Source organism: Arachis ipaensis, chromosome B3 (assembly GCF_059453495.1).
Source record: "Arachis ipaensis isolate K30076 ecotype BB chromosome B3, ASM5945349v1, whole genome shotgun sequence".
NCBI classification, from domain to species: domain Eukaryota; kingdom Viridiplantae; phylum Streptophyta; class Magnoliopsida; order Fabales; family Fabaceae; genus Arachis; species Arachis ipaensis.
In genome coordinates, this window is record NC_142438.1 from 113,682,415 (window position 1) to 113,702,177 (window position 19,763).

Genomic DNA, 19,763 nt, shown 5'->3' on the forward strand with positions numbered 1-19,763 from the left:
AGAATCATCACTTTTCTTGCAAGTTTGCAAAATCTTTAATAACTCAATTCAATTGTGTTTTGGCTTGGTTGTTAATACTTTTAGCCCTTATGCTTATATATGCTTTCTTGGAAGTTGATTTATTTTGACCAAGTAATTGCATCCATTTAAATAGATTGCATGCAGGTAGATTGCATATAGTTAGTTTACATTTTAATAAATGATGATATCCTTTGTCTCTTTCTTGGTTTAAGCATGAGGACATGCTTGGTTTAAGTGTGGGGAGATTTGATGCACCACTATTTTGTGGTGCATTCTATGCTGAATTTAGGGGATTTTATCACCTTTTTCCCACATTTATTCCATGAAATGGCATGGTTTCATGTATTTCTTCTAATTTGTGCTTAAATATGAAAACATACTTTTTAGGCCCTTAATTGGTTAATTTTGATTCACCTTTGATTCCACTAGATGCCTTGATGTGTTTGTTAGCGAATTCAGGTTGAAAAGGATAGGAATGGATCAAAGGAGTGAAGAAAAAAGCATGTAAAGTAGACTCAGGAAAAATCAAGGATTTGGAGTGCATCCATCGACACGCACGCGTGGCAGATGCGCACGTGTGAATTTGAAGTCGCCATGGCGACGCGTACGAGTGACATGACGCGTACGCGTGGAACGTAAAATGCCAACTCGCACGTGACTTCATTAAAGTAAAAACGTTGGGCCGATTTCTGGGATTCCCAAGCCCAAATCCAACTCGTTTCTGAGCCTATTACATGCAGAAATCAAGAGGAGTCAAAGAGGGGGGGGGGAGCACATAGTTTGAATTTTGATCATGCTTTAGTTAGTTTCTAGAGAGAGAGAAGCTCTCTCTTCTCTCTAGAATTAGGTTAGGTGTAGATTAGGATTTCTTAGATCTAGGTTTAATTCATGCTTTGATTTACTTTTCCTTTACAAATTCTTGTTCTTCTACTCTTGCTTTCCTAGTTTTGTATTTCATTCCTTGTATTTGTTTACTTTGTTGTTGATGCACTCTTGTTCCTTCTATTTTCCTTTTAATGCAATTTATGTTTGATTTCCTTTATTGTTGATTTGAATTCTTGTCATTTCTTTCCTTGCAATTAGTAGTATAGATCTATATTTCTTGCAATTTTATCTTTCTTTCCTTTTGTGCCTTCCAAGTATTTGATTAAATGCTTGGAAGGATGTTAGAGTAGATTTTTGTGTTCTTGGCTTGGGATGGTAACTTAGGTAAAATTGAGTTGCTAATGTCCAAGTCTTGATAATTGGTGTCCATTGACTCTAGCTTCCACTAAGTTAATTAGTGAGTGGTTAGGACTTATGGATTAGGATTGGTGTAGCTCATTTGAATTTCCTTCACTTATTAGAGGATGACTCAATGAGATTGATCCTTACAATTATCATGTTGTGGTTAGTAACAAGGATAAAGATCCTTAACCATCAACCCTTTCCAAGACCTTTTTGTCATTTGAATTTCATTTACTTTCTTGCAATTTACCTTATCCAAAACCCCAAAATATACTATACATAACCAATAACAAGAACATTTCCCTGCAATTCCTTTGAGAGACGACTCGAGATTTGAATACTTCGGTTATTTTTATTGGGGTTTGTACTTGTGACAAATAATTTTTTGCATGAGAGGATTATTTGTTGGTTTAGAAATTATACTTGCAACAAGAATTCATTGAGGAATTCTAAACCACGAAAAATCCCTTCATCAGGGATAAGGATTAGGGTCAGATGGAAGTGTTTGGTAGGATGAGGCTTGTGAGTATGGTTGAGGGCTATATTGAGGAGGGGGTTCATAGGTATATGGTGGTGGTTGTTAGTAGTCACAAGGAGGTCCACCATATCCATTGTCTTGGTATGCTTCATGGAATGGCTCTTGCTCGTAGTACATTGGAGAGGGTTGTTGCCATGGAGGTTATCCATAAGCTTGAGGTTCCTCCCACCTTTGATTGTCCCATCTTTGATGCATGTTCTAATTGTAGCTTCCATTCCCTACAACATAATTTGAACCAAACTCATAGCAAAAGGAGTGAGAATTCATAGTAGCAAGAGAAAATAAAAACAAAAACTAATAAAAAATAATGAAAATAAACTCCTAAAATTAGAAACAACTAACAAAGAAACGAAAAGGCAAACATATTCACAATATTCACAGTAACCATTAATAAGGCACACATTTGGAATTTTCTGGCAACAGCGCCAAAAATTTGACGGAGGAAAATTGTCGGTAAAGATTTTTACAAAAATATTGCGTTGCAAGTATAGTTCTAAACTAACAATTAAACCTCAATAATGTTTAAATTGTTTGTCACAAATACAACCCAATAAAATTAACCAAAGTATTCAAACATCGGGTCGTCTCTTAAGGAATTGCAGGGAAGTATGTTTATTATTGGTTATGAGATTGTATCTTTTTGGGATTTGAGTTTAATAAGCAAGGAATGTAAATAACAAAAAAATAACTAAGATCTAAGAAAAGTCCTAGCAAGGGTTGAGAATCGGAATTCCTATCCTCATTATCATTGTCAATTGTGATGGTAATTGCAAATTGCTCTCACTTAGTTAACCTCTAACAATTGAAGGAAACTCAAGTGAGCAAATCAAATTGAGTTCACAAGTCCTAATCAAAGACTCGAGTTAGTGAAGCTCAAGCCAACTAGCAACTTTCAATCACCAACCAACAAGAGACTTTGACAATTCAAGAGTCTCCAAATTACTCAATCCAAGCTAAAAATACAAAAATCTAAATTAAAATCCACCCAAGCATTTTATCAAACACTTGGAAGGCACAAAATAAAAGCATAGAAAATTAATAAGAGAATGTAAAATCTAAGACTAACAATTGCAAGGAATCAATAATAACAAATGAAGAAAGAAGCAATAAACATGAAATACCTCAAATTGCATTAAAAAGGAAATTGAATCTAACATGAAGAGTTCATAAACTAAATTGGGAAAATAGAAAAAATCAACAAGAGAAGATAAACTAAGATGCTAGAATAATAGAATGTAGAATAGAAATTAAATTAAAGCAAGATGGAAATCCGAATTCTAGAAGAGATAAAACTAAAAATCCTAAACCTAGAGAGAGGAGAGAGCCTCTCTCTCTAGAAAACTACATCTAAAACCTAAAGTGTGAATAAATGAGAAGTGTGTGTTTTCCCTGCTCCACTCTGCAGCCTCTAATTTGTAATTTCGGGCCTGAAACTTAGTCAAAAGTAGCCCAGAAATTGCCCCCAGCGTTTTCTGTTTAATGCAGCACGTGACGCTCTGTCACGCGTACGCGTCGCTGGATTTTGGCACTGGCCATGCGTAGGCGTTAGCCACGTGTGCGCGTCGTATGTCTGCTGTACCGGTCACGCGTATGCGTCGCCCATGCATACGCGTCGCCCATGCATGTGCGTCGCTACCAGATTCTGAAATACTTCATTTCTTGTGTTCCTTCCACTTTTGCATGCTTCCTTTCCATCCTCTAAGCCATTCCTTCCCTGGAAAACCTAAAATCACTTTACACACATATCACGGCATCGAATGGTAATAAGAGAAGATTAATATCAGCGAATTTAAAGCCAAAGAAGCATGTTTTCAATCATAGCACAAAATTAGGAAGGCAAATGTAAAACATGTGAATTATATGAATAAGTGTGAGAATAATGGATAAAATCCACTCAATTCAATACAAAATAAACTGCAAAATAATGGTTTATCAAGGCTATAAGAGGCTGTATATTAAAAAAAATCAACAAATCTCCTAAAAATCTTAGTCAAAGTTTAAACAATAAATACACAATTTTTGAGAGCTTGAATTTTTGCACGGGAAGCAACCAAAATGTCCTAACTAGCCCAACAGAAATCTCTATAAATATGACCAAACAAAAGAACTTAGATTCCCTGTACACACCCCTAAACACATATATTGGATTAATAGTCAAAATAGTGCTTAAAAGATCAGGCGGACGTAAATTTAGTCCTTGAAATATCAAATGCCTTGAATCGGTCTCTAAAAGATACAACTGAGTTAAATTGGTCCTTCCATCACTTAAACGATGGCACAGGGCATAATCATTTTGCGTCATGTCATGATCTAATTAGTAGAAGGGCTAATTTGATTCACTATTATATATCTTTCAGGGATAAATTTGAGGCTTTTGATTTTTCGAGTACTAAATTGACGTACACGTAATATTTTAGGAACATTTTGAATATTAACCCCACAAACATTCATACATCTTAAAGCAACATCTAAATTTGTTTTCAAATTTTTATGTCTTTTTACAAGCAAAAAATGTATTGGGATAATAGAAGGAATGCAAAGGAAAGAATAAAGAGGCCAACATGAACAAGGCACAAAGAAAAGATGCACCAGAAACAAATAAGCTCATGGTAGAGCAAGTCAGTTTGATCCCTAAGGGGACTCCCAAAAAGAAACCACACGGTGAAACAAGGCCAATTTACCAAAATTTCTAGCAAAATAGATCAATCCAAGAAAAAAGAAGAAACTTCCTTTTTAGGTGACGAATCAACCAAGGTCATTGAAAAATTTGTTGCCAATTTTGTAGGTATAAACCAACTTTCTTTCATACCCTGTAAAGTTTCAACAAAAAAGAAGAAAAAATAAGACAATTACTGCTGAGTTAAAATCATCATGAATTTATTGATATTATCTCCAAAATTAAGCAAAGAAATATTGTAACCTGTTGAAGTTTGACCAATCCAAGGTTTGTTAGATCCCTAATTATGCTCCTCTGAAAATCGGTCATTGAGTTTATATTATATGCCTATACATTGGAAAGAAGTGCATCAATTTCCTGTTACACTAAAATTACATATAATAGAAATATTGTTATAGAAAGAAAGCAACAAGACAAAAAAATATTTCTAATTAGACCACTACTTTTTCAACTAATATAGATTATCATAATATTATCCTTGTTATGCAAGAAAATTCTCACCATTCACCAAGTTCCAAGGACCAGTAATATCTTACCTCCCCAATGACATGAAAACTAAGTTCCAGCATGAATGAGATCAAGTCAGCTGCATCAACACCTCTCTCCTGCACTAAAAAAGATTATGAAGAGTGTGCATAAAACAAATAACAAAAACATTGGGGGAAAAGGGGGAGGAAATTAGTTACCTCAGAATTAGAGATATATTCCCTGATGATGTATCAAAGTTGTGCATTTATTTCTATCAGCTATAGTTGACAAGAGATACATTCAATAGGCCAATCATCATAATAAGTGCATGTAGCTTGTAAATCATTTAATGTATATCAAGAACTGGAAACCACTCTCAATTAGTTTTGGAGCTTCTTTGTCTCTATATTGAAATGAAAAATAAGAAAAAAAATCCACAAATGAATATTATGTTAAAATTGAGAAGTTATCAAGTAAACTAAACCTTTGACTTATGAGTTGCCTCTAAAAAACATTCATCAAAGAAGAGCTAATATTTGAGGGCTTTTCCACAAGACTTAAGCTGATAAGTTGTAACAAGAAACACTAGTTCAGCATAACGTCATGGAAAGTTCAGCCTTCATTTTGACCAAAATTTAAACAAATGGGTGCTGCAGATTAATGATACCAAATTACTAAAGTGACTTATGCATCAATAAATATAAAGAATTCTTAAATAGATTACATGCAAGATTAAATCTCAAATTTGTAGCACAACTATAGTCTACATTTTATATTATAATTTATAAGATTGAGTGCTTTCCTAAAAACTACCAGAATGAGGGAAAAAATGGTAGAAGTCATTTAATTTTATTCAGAGACTAACCATCGGTTATATAGGTTAATTAACAAATAATACATGAAGTAGAATAGTTTTATCATATTGCAAAGAGTGGATGACTGAAATAAACAATTTTATACATCCTCATAGTCATAGTAACATGAGAATAGGATTAGCTAACTATTAACATGAACATGAAAGAAAAAAAAAATCTACAATTTACCCATGTACTAAAAGTTTCTGGAGACTTTTTTAGAATGTTGGATTAAGTTTGTAAGTCTTGTCATTCTTCCTGACAATAGGGAAAACAATTACGAAAGAAAATGAGAAATGGTTAGGCTTCAAATTTATAATAGCAATGTCTAGATATCAGAACTGTGGTAACTTTTAAAGCTTGATCAATGGACATGTAAAAAGATAAAAAATAATACACAAACAAAGATCTTCAACCACATTACAAGACATGAAAAATGATGTCTGTATCCCAAATTAAGGGCTAAGGGCTAATATTTGCCCAATTGTGTTTTGAAATGAAATGAACCAGTTTGAATCATTCAAAAGGATAGATTTCTGTGAGTCATCTTCAAATAACATACCTATAACAAAAGTTTTTAGAAGTGAACAAATGTGTAGTACCTGGTAACAGCTTCAACGAAAACTCTCAATTGAACCAATCTATCAATGGCTACTCTGTGCTTCGTATATCCATCCGGAAGCACCCACTCCTCCAATAATTTAGCCACCATATTCACATCGATATGAAGCAGCTGTAACATATATTTCTTCCCAAGAGGCGGCAAAGACCTGATATTTCAAGATATATATACATTTTAAAGCCACCAAGTTATTAAAATATGGTCACAACAATACATTTCACATAACGCACTTAAACCAAGCTTTATAAAAGTAAGGTTTGGCTAACAAGTGTTGAATTTTAAAGTTAAGGTTAACAATAAGACAATTTTAAATTCTTTGTGTAATGAATGCATTAGCAGCTTAAAACTTTTAGTTTATGGATGAAATCTCATGTTGCAATATTTTTATCTGAAACAAGATGCATTGAATCAAAATTAACAAAACAATTTGTATTTCTGAAATTAAGAGTGCAGTGATGAACTCATTGTGAATGCTTACCCTATCCCTTCCCAAATTAAGCTCCTGCAAAAATTAACATAACAGAATCATCAATCACCATTATCAAATCGCAGAACAAGAAGAAGGAAAGGAGCGAAACGCTAAAGGAACTAACCGCTGAACAAGAGATAGCAGAAAGCTGAAATTGATGAATCCAAACTAGTATTAACTGAATAAATTTCTGTTCTAGACAACTATATCATATATCACACCATTCCATGAAATATAAAAGAGGAATTATGAATAGGTCAGAGATTACGAACAGCATATATCTTGAATTATATCACACCATTCCATGAAATTGAAAACAGGAATTAATTGCATGAAATTAAAAATCTATCATCCAAGCGAAGAAAAATGGGGGGCTTCAGTTCCAGTTAATTAGCGGATTCAAAATCTAACCTCCAAGCAACAGAATCACAAAATTAGTGTTTGGATTAGAGCAGTGGTGTGCAGAAATCGTGACGGTTCCATTCCTTGGTAACGGCGCTGAAAACTTTATACGCACGTTCATAATCTTAATTCTTTGTCACAACTTCGCACAACTGACCAGCAAGTGCACTGGGTCGTCCAAGTAATAAACCTTACGTGAGTAAGGGTCGATCCCACGGAGATTGTCGGCTTGAAGCAAGCTATGGTCACCTTGTAAATCTCAGTCAGGCGGATTCAAATGTATTAAGAGATTATAGTGTACTAAAAGATAATTAAAATAGGATAGAGATACTTATGTAATTCATTGGTGAGAATTTCAGATAAGAGTATAGAGATGCTTTCGTTCTTCTGAACATCTGCTTTCTTGCTGTCTTCATCCAACCATTTCTACTCTTTTCCATGGCAAGCTTTATGTAGGGCATCACCGTTGTCAATGGCTACATCCCATCCTCTCTGTGAAAATGGTCCAATGCGCTGTCACTGCATGGCTAATCATCTGTCGGTTTTCGATCATACTGGAATAGGATTTACTATCCTTTTGTGTCTATCACTACGCCTAGCACTCGCGAGTTTGAAGCTCGTCACAGCCATCCCTTCCCAGATCCTACTCGGAATACCACAGACAAGGTTTAGACTTTTCGAATCTCAAGAATGGCCATCCATGGGTTCTAACTTATACCACGAAGATTCTAATATCTCGGAATCAGTCCCCTGTATTAGATATCTAAGAGATATTCATTCTAGCTTGTTTGCATGTAGAACGGAAGTGTTTGTCAGGCACGCGTTCATAAGTGAGAATGATGATGAGCGTCACATAATCATCACATTCATCATGTTCTTGGGTGCGAATGAACATCTTAGAATAGGAATAAGCTTGAATTGAATAGAAAAATAGTAGTACTTTGTATTAATTTATGAGGAACAGCAGAGCTCCACATATTAATCTATGGCGTGTAGAAACTCTACCGTTGAAAATACATAAGTGATAATAGTCTCGGCCCCAGAGAGGGAACCAGGAGAACCAAGACTAAAAATGATCCGAAGATGTAAATACAATAGTAAAAAGTCCTATTTATGCTAAACTAGTTACTAGGGTTTACAGAGATAAGTAAATGATGCAGAAATCCACTTCCGGGGCCCACTTGGTGTGTGCTTGGGCTGAGCATTGAGCTTTACACGTGTAGAGGTCTTTCTTGGAGTTGAACGCTAGTTTGTAACCTGTTTCTGGCGTTTAACTCCACTTTGCAACCTGTTTCTGGCGTTTGACTCCAGAATGCAGCATGGAACTGCCGTTCAACGCCAGTTTACATCGTCTAAACTCGGGCAAAGTATGGACTATTATATATTTCTGGAAAGCCCTGGATGTCTACTTTCCAAAGCAATTAAGAGAGCGCCATTTGGAGTTCTGTAGCTCCAGAAAATCCACTTTGAGTGCAGGGAGGTCAGAATCCAACAGCATCTGCAGTCCTTCTTCAACCTCTGAATCTGATTTTTGCTCAAGTCCCTCAATTTCAGCCAGAAAATACCTGAAATCATAGAAAATACACAAACTCATAGTAAAGTCCAGAAATGTGAATTTTAATTAAAAACTAATAAAAATATACTAAAAACTAATTAAATTATACTGAAAACTATGTAAAAACAATGCCAAAAAGCGTATAAATTATCCGCTCATCAGAACACCAAACTTAAATTGTTGCTTGTCCCCAAGCAACTGAAAATCAAATAGGATCAAAAGAAGAGAATATACTATGAATTCCAAAATATCAATGAAAATTAGCTCCAATCAGATGAGCGGGACTTGTAGCTTTTTGCCTCTTGAATAGTTTTGGCATCTCACTTTATCCATTGAAGTTCAGAATGATTGGCATCTATAGGAACTTAGAATTCAGATAGTGTTATTGATTCTCCTAGTTCAGTATGTTGATTCTTGAACACAACTACTTTATGAGTCTTGGCCGTGGCCCTAAGCACTTTGTTTTCCAGTATTACCACCGGATATATAAATGCCACAGACACATAACTGGGTGAACCTTTTCAGATTGTGACTCAGCTTTGCTAAAGTCCCCAATTAGAGGTGTCCAGGGTTCTTAAGCACACTCTGTTTTTGCTTTGGACCTTGACTTTAACCGCTCAGTCTCATGTTTTCACTTGACACCTTCACGCCACAAGCACATGGTTAGGGACAGCTTGGTTTAGCCGCTTAGGCCAGGATTTTATTCTTTTAGGCCCTCCTATCCACTGATGCTCAAAGCCTTGGATCTTTTTATTACCCTTGCCTTTTGGTTTTAAGGGCTATTGGCTTTTTGCTCTTGCCTTTTGGTTTTAAGAGCTTTTGGCTTTTTCTGCTTGCTTGTTCTTTTTCTCTCTTTTTTTTTCGCTATTTTTTTTTCCTTTTTTTTTTTTGCAAGCTTTTGTACATTCACTGCTTTTTCTTGCTTCAAGAATCATTTTTATGATTTTTCAGATTATCAAATAAGATGTCTCCTTTTTTCTTATTCTTCAAGAGCCAACATATTTAACATTCATAAACAACAACTTCAAAAGACATATGCACTATTCAAGCATTCATTCAGAAAACAAAAAGTGTTGCCACCACATCAAAATAATTAAACTAGTTTCAAGGATGAATTCGAAACCATGTACTTCTTGTTCTTTTGTAATTAAAACATTTTTCATTCAAGAGAGGTGATGGATTCATATTCATAACTTTAAGGCATAGACACTTAAATACTAATGATCATGTAATAAGACACAAATATAAATAAACATAAAGCTCAAAATTTGAAAACCAGAAAATAAATAGACAAGGAGATTAAGGAATGAGTCCACCTTAGTGAGGGTGGCGTCTTCCTCTTCTTGAAGAACCAATGGTGCCCTTGAGCTCCTCTATGTATCTTCCTTGTCTTTCTTGCTCCTCCCTCATAGCTCTTTGATCTTCTCTAATTTCATGGAGGATGATGGAATGCTCTTGGTGCTCCACCCTTAGTTATCCCATGTTGGAACTTAATTCTCCTAGGGAAGTGTTGATTTGCTCCCAATAATTCTGTGGAGGAAAGTGCATCCCCTGAGGCATCTCAAGGATTTCATGGTGAGGAATTTCCTCATGCTCATGTTGAGGTCCATGATCTCTTATTTGCTCCATCCTTTTCTTAGTGATGGGCTTGTCCTCTTCAATGAGGATGTCTCCTTCTATGTCAATTCCAGCCAATTGCAGAGGTGACAAATGAGGTGAGGAAAGGCTAACCTTACCCAAGTGGAGGACTTGTCAGCCACCTTGTAGAGTTCTTGAGGTATAATCTCATGAACTTCCACCTCTTCTCCAATCATGATACTATAGATCATGATGGCCCAGTCTATAGTAACTTCAGACCGGTTACTATTAGGAATGATTGAGCATTGAATGAACTTTAGCCATCCCCTAGCCACTGGTTTGAGGTCATGCCTTCTTAGTTGAACCGGCTTGCCTCTTGAGTCAATTTTCCACTGAGCTCCTTCCTCACATATGTCTATGAGGACTTGGTCCAACCTTTGATCAAAGTTGACCCTTCTTGTGTAGGGGCGTGCGTTCTCTTCCATCATTGGCAAGTTGAAAGCCAGCCTTACATTTTCCGGACTGAAATCTAAGTATTTCCCCCGAACCATGGTAAGCCAATGCTTTGGGTTCGGGTTCACACTTTGATCATGGTTCCTAGTGATCCATGCGTTTGCATAGAACTCTTGAACCATTAGGATCCCGACTTGTTGAATGGGGTTGGTGAGAACTTCCCAACCTCTTCTTTGGATCTCAAGTCGGATCTCCGGATACTCATTCTTTTTGAGCTTGAAAGGAACCTCAGGGATCACTTTCTTCTTGGCCACAACTTCATAGAAGTGGTCTTGATGGACCTTTGAGATGAATCTCTCCATCTCCCATGACTCAGAGGTGGAAGCAATTGCCTTTCCTTTCCTCTTTCTAGAGGTTTCTCTGGCCTTAGGTGCCATAAATGGTTATAGAAAAACAAAAAGCAATACTTTTACCACACCAAATTTAAAATGTTTGCTCGTCCCCGAGCAAAAGAAGAAAGAAAGAAGTAGAAGAAGAAGAGAAATGGAGGAGATGGAGGGAGAATGTGTATTCAGCCAAGGGGGTTTTAGGTGGTTATGATGTGTGAGAAGGAAGGAGTGATGGGTTGAATTTGAGTGGGTGGGTGTAGGTGGGTTGTATGATGGTTTTGGAGGAGTAATGGAGGTGATTGGTGAAGGGTATTTGGGGAAGAGAGTTATGAAAAGGTGTGAAGAGGAGAGAAGAAGTGTAGGTGGGGATCCTGTGGGGTCTACAGATCCAGAGGAGATTCTGTGGGGCCCACAGATCAAGTGGGGCCAAGGACTTAACATCCCTGCCTCAATTAGGCGTGTAAAACGCCCATATTGTGCAATTCTGGCGTTTAATGCCACTTTCATGCTTGTTTCTGGCATTTAACGCCAGCTTTCCTTTGGATGCAATCCTGGCATTTAAACGCCAGACTGCTGCTTATTTTTGGCGTTTAACGCCATTTTCATGCTCTGTTCTGGCGTTAAACGCCAGCCAGATGCTCCTTACTGGCATTTAAATGCCAGTAAGCTCTTCCTCCAGGGTGTGCTATTTTCAATGCTATTTTTCATTCTATTTTTTATTTTTCAGTAGTTTTTGTGACTCCACATTATCATCAACCTAATAAAACATGAAATAACAAAAAGAAAATAAAATAGATATGATTAAATAACATTGGGTTGCCTCCCAACAAGCGCTTCTTTAATGTCAATAGCTTGACAGTGAGCTCTCATGGAGCCTCACAGATAATCAGAGCAAAGCTGGAACCTCCCAACACCAAACTTAGAGTTTGAATGTGGGGGTTCAACACCAAACTTAGAGTTTGGTTGTGACCTTCCAACACCAAACTTAGAGTTTGACTGTGGGGGCTTTGGTTGACTCTGCAGTGAGAGAAGCTTTTCATGCTTCCTCTCCATGGTTACAGAAGGAGATCCTTGAGTCTTAAACACAAGATTGTCCTCATTCAGTTGAAGGACTAATTCTCCTCTGTCCACATCAATCACAGCTCTTGCTGTAGCTAGGAAGGGTCTTCCAAGGATGATGGATTCATCCTCATCCTTCCCAGTGTCTAGGATTATGAAATCAGCAGGGATGTAAAGGCCTTCAACCTTTACTAGCACGTCCTCTACTTGTCCATAAGCCATTTTCATGGATTTATCTGCCATCTCTAATGAGAAATTGGCAGCCTGTACCTCAAGGTTTCCTAGTTTCTCCATCATAGAGAGTGGCATGAAGTTTATCCCTGACCCAAGGTCACATAGAGCCTTCTCAAAGGTCATGGTGCCTATGGTACAAGGTATTAAGAACTTTTCAGGATCCTGTTTTTTCTGAGGCAATGTCAGTTGATCCAGATCACTCAGTTCATTGATGAGCAAGGGAGGTTCATCTTCCCAAGTCTCATTACCAAATAATTTGGCATTCAACTTCATGATTTCACCAAGGTACTTGGCAACTTGCTCTTCAGTAACATCTTCATTCTCTTCAGAAAAAGAATACTCATCAGAGCTCATGAATGGCATAAGGAGGTTCAATAGAATCTCTATGGTCTTTAGTTGAGCCTCAGATTCCTTTGGTTCCTCAGAAGGAAACTTCTTATTGATCACTGGACGTCCCAGGAGGTCTTCCTCACTGGGATTCACGTCCTCTCCCTCCCTTGTAGGTTCGGCCATGATAGTTAAATCTATGGCCTTGCACTTTCTCTTTGGATTCTCTTCTATATTGCTTGGGAGAGTACTAGGAAGGATTTCAGTGACTCTTTTACTCAGCTGGCCCACTTGTGCCTCCAAATTTCTAATGGAGGACCTTGTTTCATTCATGAAACTCAAAGTGGCCTTAGATAGATCAGAGACTATATTTGCCAAGCTAGATGGATTCTGCTCAGAGTTCTCTGTCTGTTGCTGAGTGGATGATGGAAAAGGTTTACTATTGTTAAACATGTTTCTTCCACCATTATTAAAGCCTTGTTGAGGCTTTTGTTGATCCTTCCATGAGAAATTTGGATGATTTCTCCATGAGGGATTATAGGTGTTTCCATAGGGTTCACCCATGTAATTCACCTCTGCTATTGCAGGGTTCTCAGGATCATAAGCTTCTTCTACAGAAGATGCCTCTATAGTACTGTTGGATGATTCCTTCAATCCATTCAGACTCTGAGAGATCATATTGACTTGCTGAGTCAATATTTTATTCTGAGCCAATATGGCATTCAGAGTATCAATTTCAAGAACTCGCTTCCTCTGAGGCGTCCCATTACTCACAGGATTCCTTTCAGAAGTATACATGAACTAGTTATTTGCAACCATGTCAATGAGTTCTTGAGCTTCTGCAGGCGTTTTCTTTAGGTGAATAGATCCACCTGCAAAATGGTCCAGTGACATCTTTGATAGCTCAGACAGACCATCATAGAATATATCCAGGATGGTCCATTCTAAAAGCATGTCAGAAGGACACTTTTTGGTCAGTTCCTTATATCTCTCCCAAGCTTCATAGAGGGATTCACCTTCCTTTTGTCTGAAGGTTTGGACATCCACTCTAAGCTTACTAAGCTTTTGAGGAGGAAAGAACTTGGCTAAGAAAGCCTTGACCAGCTTATCCCAAGAGTTCAGGCTATCTTTAGGTTGAGAGTCCAACCATACTCTAGCTCTGTCTCTTACAGCAAACGGGAAAAGCATAAGCCTGTAGACCTCAGGATCAACCCCATTGGTCTTAACAGTATCACAGATCTGCAAGAATTCAGTTAAGAACTGAAAATGATCTTCTGATGGAAGTCCATAAAACTTGCAATTCCCGTTGCATCAGAGAAACTAATTGAGGCTTAAGCTCAAAATTGTTTGCTCCAATGGCAGGGATTGAGATGCTTCTTCCATGTAAATTAGAATTTGGTGCAGTGAAGTCACCAAGCATCTTCCTTGCATTGTTATTATTTTCGGCCATGTTATCTTCTTTTTCGAAAATTTCTGTCAGATTTTCTCCAGAGAGTTGCGCTTTGGCTTCCCTTAGCTTCCTCTTCAGAGTCCTTTCAGGTTCAGGATCAGCCTCAAAAAGAATGTTCTTATCATTGTTTTTGCTCATATGAAAAAGAAGAGAAAAAAAATATGAAATCCTCTATGTCACAGTATAGAGATTCCTTTATGTGAGTAGAAGAGGAAAAGAATAGAAGAAAAAAAAATCCGAACACAAGGATGTAGAGAGTGTTCGAATTTTGAGATGAAGAGAAGTGTTAGTAAATAAATAAAAATAACTAGAAGGAGATGAGAGATGAGGGAATTCGAAAATTAAATAAAAGAAAAGAAAAATATTTTTGTTTTAATTTACAATTAAAATTAAAATCCAAAAATTAAAAAGAAAAATGAAATTAAATTAAATTTAAAATAATTAATTAATTAAAAAGAAATTTTGAAAAAGAGGGAGGTGATTTTCGAAAACTAGAGAGAGTTAGTTAGGTAGTTTTGAAAAATATATGATTGAAACAAAAAGATAGGATTACTAAAAAAAAAGATTTGAAAATAAATTTTGAAAAGATAAGAAGTTAGAAAATATTTTGAAAAAGATATGATTGAAACTTAATTTGAAAAAGATTTGAAAAAGAAATTTAAAAAGATTTGATTTTTGAAATCAAAGTTGATTACTTGACTAAGAAGAAACTAAAAAGATATGATTCTAGAGTTTAAAGATTGAACCTTTCTTACTAGGCAAGTAACAAACTTAAAAGTTTTGAATCAATCACATTAAATGCTAATAAGATTTTCGAAAATATGAAGTAAGAATAGGAAAAAGATTTTTGAAAATCAATTTGAAATTTTCGAAAATCATAAAAGAAAAATGAAAAAGATTTTATTTTTGAAAAAGATTTGAAAAAGATAGAATTTTTAAATAGAAAATTTGATTTGACTCATAAGAAATAACAAGATTTTAAAATTTTTTGAAAAAGTCAACTCAAATTTTCGAATTTGATGAGAAGAAAAAGGGAAAGATATTTTTTTTATTTTTGAATTTTTAATGATGAAAGAGAAAAACAACAAAAAGACTCAAAACATGAAGATTATGGATCAAAACACATGATGCATGCAAGAACACTATGAATGTCAAGATGAACACCAAGAACACTTTGAATGTCAAGATGAACACCAAGAACTTATTTTTGAAAATTTTGAAGAAGAGAAAAACATGCAAGACACCAAACTTAAAGATTTTTAATTTTTAGACACTAACAAATTAAAAATGCATATGAAAAACAAGAAAAGACATAAAACAGGAAATTTTAAAGATCAAACAAGAAGACTTACCAAGAACAACTTGAAGATCATGAAGAATGCAATGCATGAATTTTCGAAAATGCAAGAAAAATAACAACATGCAATTTGACACCAAACTTAAAAATTGACACTAGACTCAAACAAGAAACATAAAATTTTTGGTTTTTATGATTTTATTATTTTTTTTGAATTTTTTGAAAATTATTTTGAAAAAGAAAATAAGGATTTCAAAATTTTTAATAGGAATTCCAGGAATCTTGCAATGTTAGTCTAAAGCTCCAGTCCAGGAATTAGACATGGCTTACTAGCCAGCCAAGCTTTCAGTGAAAGCTCCGGTCCAAAACACTAGACATGGCCAATGGCCAGCCAAGCTTCAGCAGATACAAATCAGACATACAACAGCTGATACTTCATCCAACTTCATATGCTGATAAATAGAAGCCTCGGTCCAAATAAATTAGACATGGCTTTACAGCCAGCCAGGCTTCAACGTGTTCCATAAAACACTAGAATTCATTCTTAAAAATTTTTGAATAAAAAAATATTTTTTTATTTTTCGAAAATAAGAATAATAAAAACAAAAAGGTTAAAATTAAAATAAAGTTACCTAATCTGAGCAACAAGATGAACCGTCAGTTGTCCAAACTCGAACAATCCCCGGCAACGGCGCCAAAAACTTGGTGCACAGAAATCGTGACGGTTACATTCCTTGGTAACGGCGCTGAAAACTTTATACGCACGTTCATAATCTTAATTCTTTGTCACAACTTCGCACAACTAACCAGCAAGTGTACTGGGTCGTCCAAGTAATAAACCTTACGTGAGTAAGGGTCGATCCCACGGAGATTGTCGGCTTGAAGCAAGCTATGGTCACCTTGTAAATCTCAGTCATGCGGATTCAAATGTATTAAGAGATTATAGTGTACTAAAAGATAATTAAAATAGGATAGAGATACTTATGTAATTCATTAGTGAGAATTTCAGATAAGAGTATAGAGATGCTTTCGTTCCTCTGAACCTCTGCTTTCCTGCTGTCTTCATCCAACCATTCCTACTCCTTTCCATGGTAAGCTTTATGTAGGGCATCACCGTTGTCAATGGCTACATCCCATCCTCTCTGTGAAAATGGTCCAATGCGCTGTCACTGCATGGCTAATCATCTGTCGGTTCTCGATCATACTGGAATAGGATTTACTATCCTTTTGCGTCTGTCACTACGCCCAGCACTCGCGAGTTTGAAGCTCGTCATAGCCATCCCTTCCCAGATCCTACTCGGAATACCACAGACAAGGTTTAGACTTTCTGGATCTCAAAAATGGCCATCCATGGGTTCTAACTTACACCACAAAGATTCTAATATCTCAGACTCGGTCCCCTGTATTAGATATCTAAGAGATATTCATTCTAGCTTGTTTGCATGTAGAACGGAAGTGTTTGTCAAGCACGCGTTCATAAGTGAGAATGATGATGAGCGTCACATAATCATCACATTCATCATGTTCTTGGGTGCGAATGAACATCTTAGAATAGGAATAAGCTTGAATTGAATAGAAAAACAGTAGTACTTTGTATTAATTTATGAGGAACAGCAGAGCTCCACACCTTAATCTATGGTGTGTAGAAACTCTACCGTTGAAAATACATAAGTGATAATGGAGTTCATTGGTCTCGGCCCCAGAGAGGGAACCAGGAGAACCAAGACTAAAAGTGATCCGAAGATGTAAATACAATAGTAAAAAGTCCTATTTATGCTAAACTAGTTACTAGGGTTTACAGAGATAAGTAAATGATGCAGAAATCTACTTCCGGGGCCCACTTGGTGTGTGCTTGGGCTGAGCATTGAGCTTTACACGTGTAGAGGTCTTTCTTGGAGTTGAACGCCAGTTTGTAACCTGTTTCTGGCGTTTAACTCCACTTTGCAACCTGTTTCTGGCGTTTGACTCCAGAATGCAGCATGGAACTGCCGTTCAATGCCAGTTTACGTCATCTAAACTCGGGAAAAGTATGGACTATTATATATTTCTGGAAAGCCCTGGATGTCTACTTTCCAACTCAATTGAGAGCGCGCCATTTGGAGTTTTGTAGATCTAGAAAATTCACTTTGAGTGCAGGGAGGTCAGAATCCAACAGCATCTGCAGTGCTTCTTCAACCTCTGAATCTGATTTTTGCTCAAGTCCCTCAATTTCAGCCAGAAAATACCTGAAATCACAGAAAACACACAAACTCATAGTAAAGTCCAGAAATGTGAATTTTAATTAAAAACTAATAAAAATATACTAAAAACTAATTAAATTATACTGAAAACTATGTAAAAACAATGCCAAAAATCGTATAAATTATCCGCTTATCAAGCAGCGGCAGAGAGAGCTCTACAACAACGGCGATGAAGAGAGTAGACGCGACGAGAGCGGCGGAGAGGACTATGCGATGATGGCGACGAAGGGAGCAATGCGATGATAGCAGCGGTGGAGGGGGCTCGTCCGATGCGAGTGGTAGAGGGGGCTCGTGCGATGCGAGCGGCGGCAGCAGCGGCAGCGGCAGAGAGGAGAAGTTGCTTGTTGATGGAAAAAGGAACAAGCTTGTTTGATTTGTGTGGTGTGAATAGAGCTCCATAGGGTGGGGGCAATGCTAGGTTTAATTCAATTTTTTTATGGAATATTTTAAATTACAGACAGTATTTTCGTCTGTAATAATTTAACAAAACATAGTGTTTTTGTTCATTTAAATACAGACGAATTTTCTGTCGCTAACTATTTTCCACGAAAATAATTAATTTTTCCGACAGAATTATCGATAGATTCTCTTTTCCATCTGTAATTTATGTTAATTCATTTTCCTTTGTTTCCGACAGAAATTTCCTCGCAAAATCTGTCTATATTTCCATGGAATAAAATCTATCAGAAATATCCGTCTGTAATAAATAGTTTTCTAGTAGTGTTTTACCAAATCAACCTCTAACACGAATACACACAAAAGACAATCTTCGTTTCCAAGGGAAATCCAACACGTTCAACGAAGTGCATCACATCCTGTATCTGTAAAATAAATAGTTCCACAATAGGGTAAGAACCCGAAGGTTTTTAGTAGGATAATAATTTTAAATAGAGACTGTGTAAAAATATATGAACCCACTAAGTAATTTGATACTCCAATCAACACAAGGTTCAAGCCTATGGTCCTTTCTAAACTAAACAGAAAAAATTATATTAAGTCTCAGCTATGTAGTGATCATAAGTTCTCAACTCTTATCAATACAAGTCAGTAGTCCTCTCAATATCACAATGTTTCAAACTCAGTAATTTAGTGTTCAGTAATTTATTTAATAGTAGTGACAAGCACAAGTAGATAATTTCAAGCACAAACAAAGACAATTATAACAAGTAGGACAAATAGCAGTTAAGCAGGAAATAATCACATAGACAACACAAATACAATGAGCATACTCAAACAATGTCTCATAGATATAGATGATCCATGTCTGTCCTACTGGCCATGAGCTCATGTGTTGATTATACTGCCAAACCCGATACAAAATCTGGTTGACACCTCAGATCGATCTCTTGGTGCGTATCCTCGAGAGAAATTATAAGTCATGGTACCATTATCTCAATGGAGAGTGCAGTCTCACCTTCTCCTAGAGGTATAAACATGTCAAACAACGAAGAGTGCCATCTCACATCAACGAAGTGTGCCATCTCACCTTTCATCCGAGAAAACATGAGTGTTACGTATCGCTGTCCCTACATCACACCGTAACCACAAAACAAGCAGGATGAGACCTTCGTCCTTGTCTGACGCAGGAGCCATAGCAATATCAAATCATTACACAAGTGGAATAACACCCAAACTTTTCCACAAACAGATATTGAATCAATTCACAAGTGGGATATCACCCAGACCTTGCTAATCCAGCCATTCAGGCCACAATTAATCATTATCAGTGTCTTTTAGTGATTTCATATGTAATTTAACTCATAACCCCAATTAGTTATCCATTTCATCAATTTTAATTTATAAACCCCCAATCATGTATCGGTTTCTCAATTTCTTTAACATGTGAGCGGGATGGAACCTCCATCCTCACCGTGGGTGAGATGAAACCACCATCCCCGCAATA

General features: G+C 36.5%; 1 non-coding gene and 1 pseudogene across 1 annotated transcript; one reads left to right on the top strand and one right to left on the bottom strand.

The window, feature by feature from the left end:
- Positions 1-19,763, bottom strand: part of LOC107633460 (general transcription and DNA repair factor IIH subunit TFB2-like) — a 41,570-nt pseudogene that overhangs the window by 14,505 nt on the left and 7,302 nt on the right.
- LOC148572097 (small nucleolar RNA R71) lies at positions 13,822-13,929 on the top strand. Its single transcript, XR_015880482.1, has one exon. It is a non-coding gene; the product is annotated as a small nucleolar RNA R71 (small nucleolar RNA).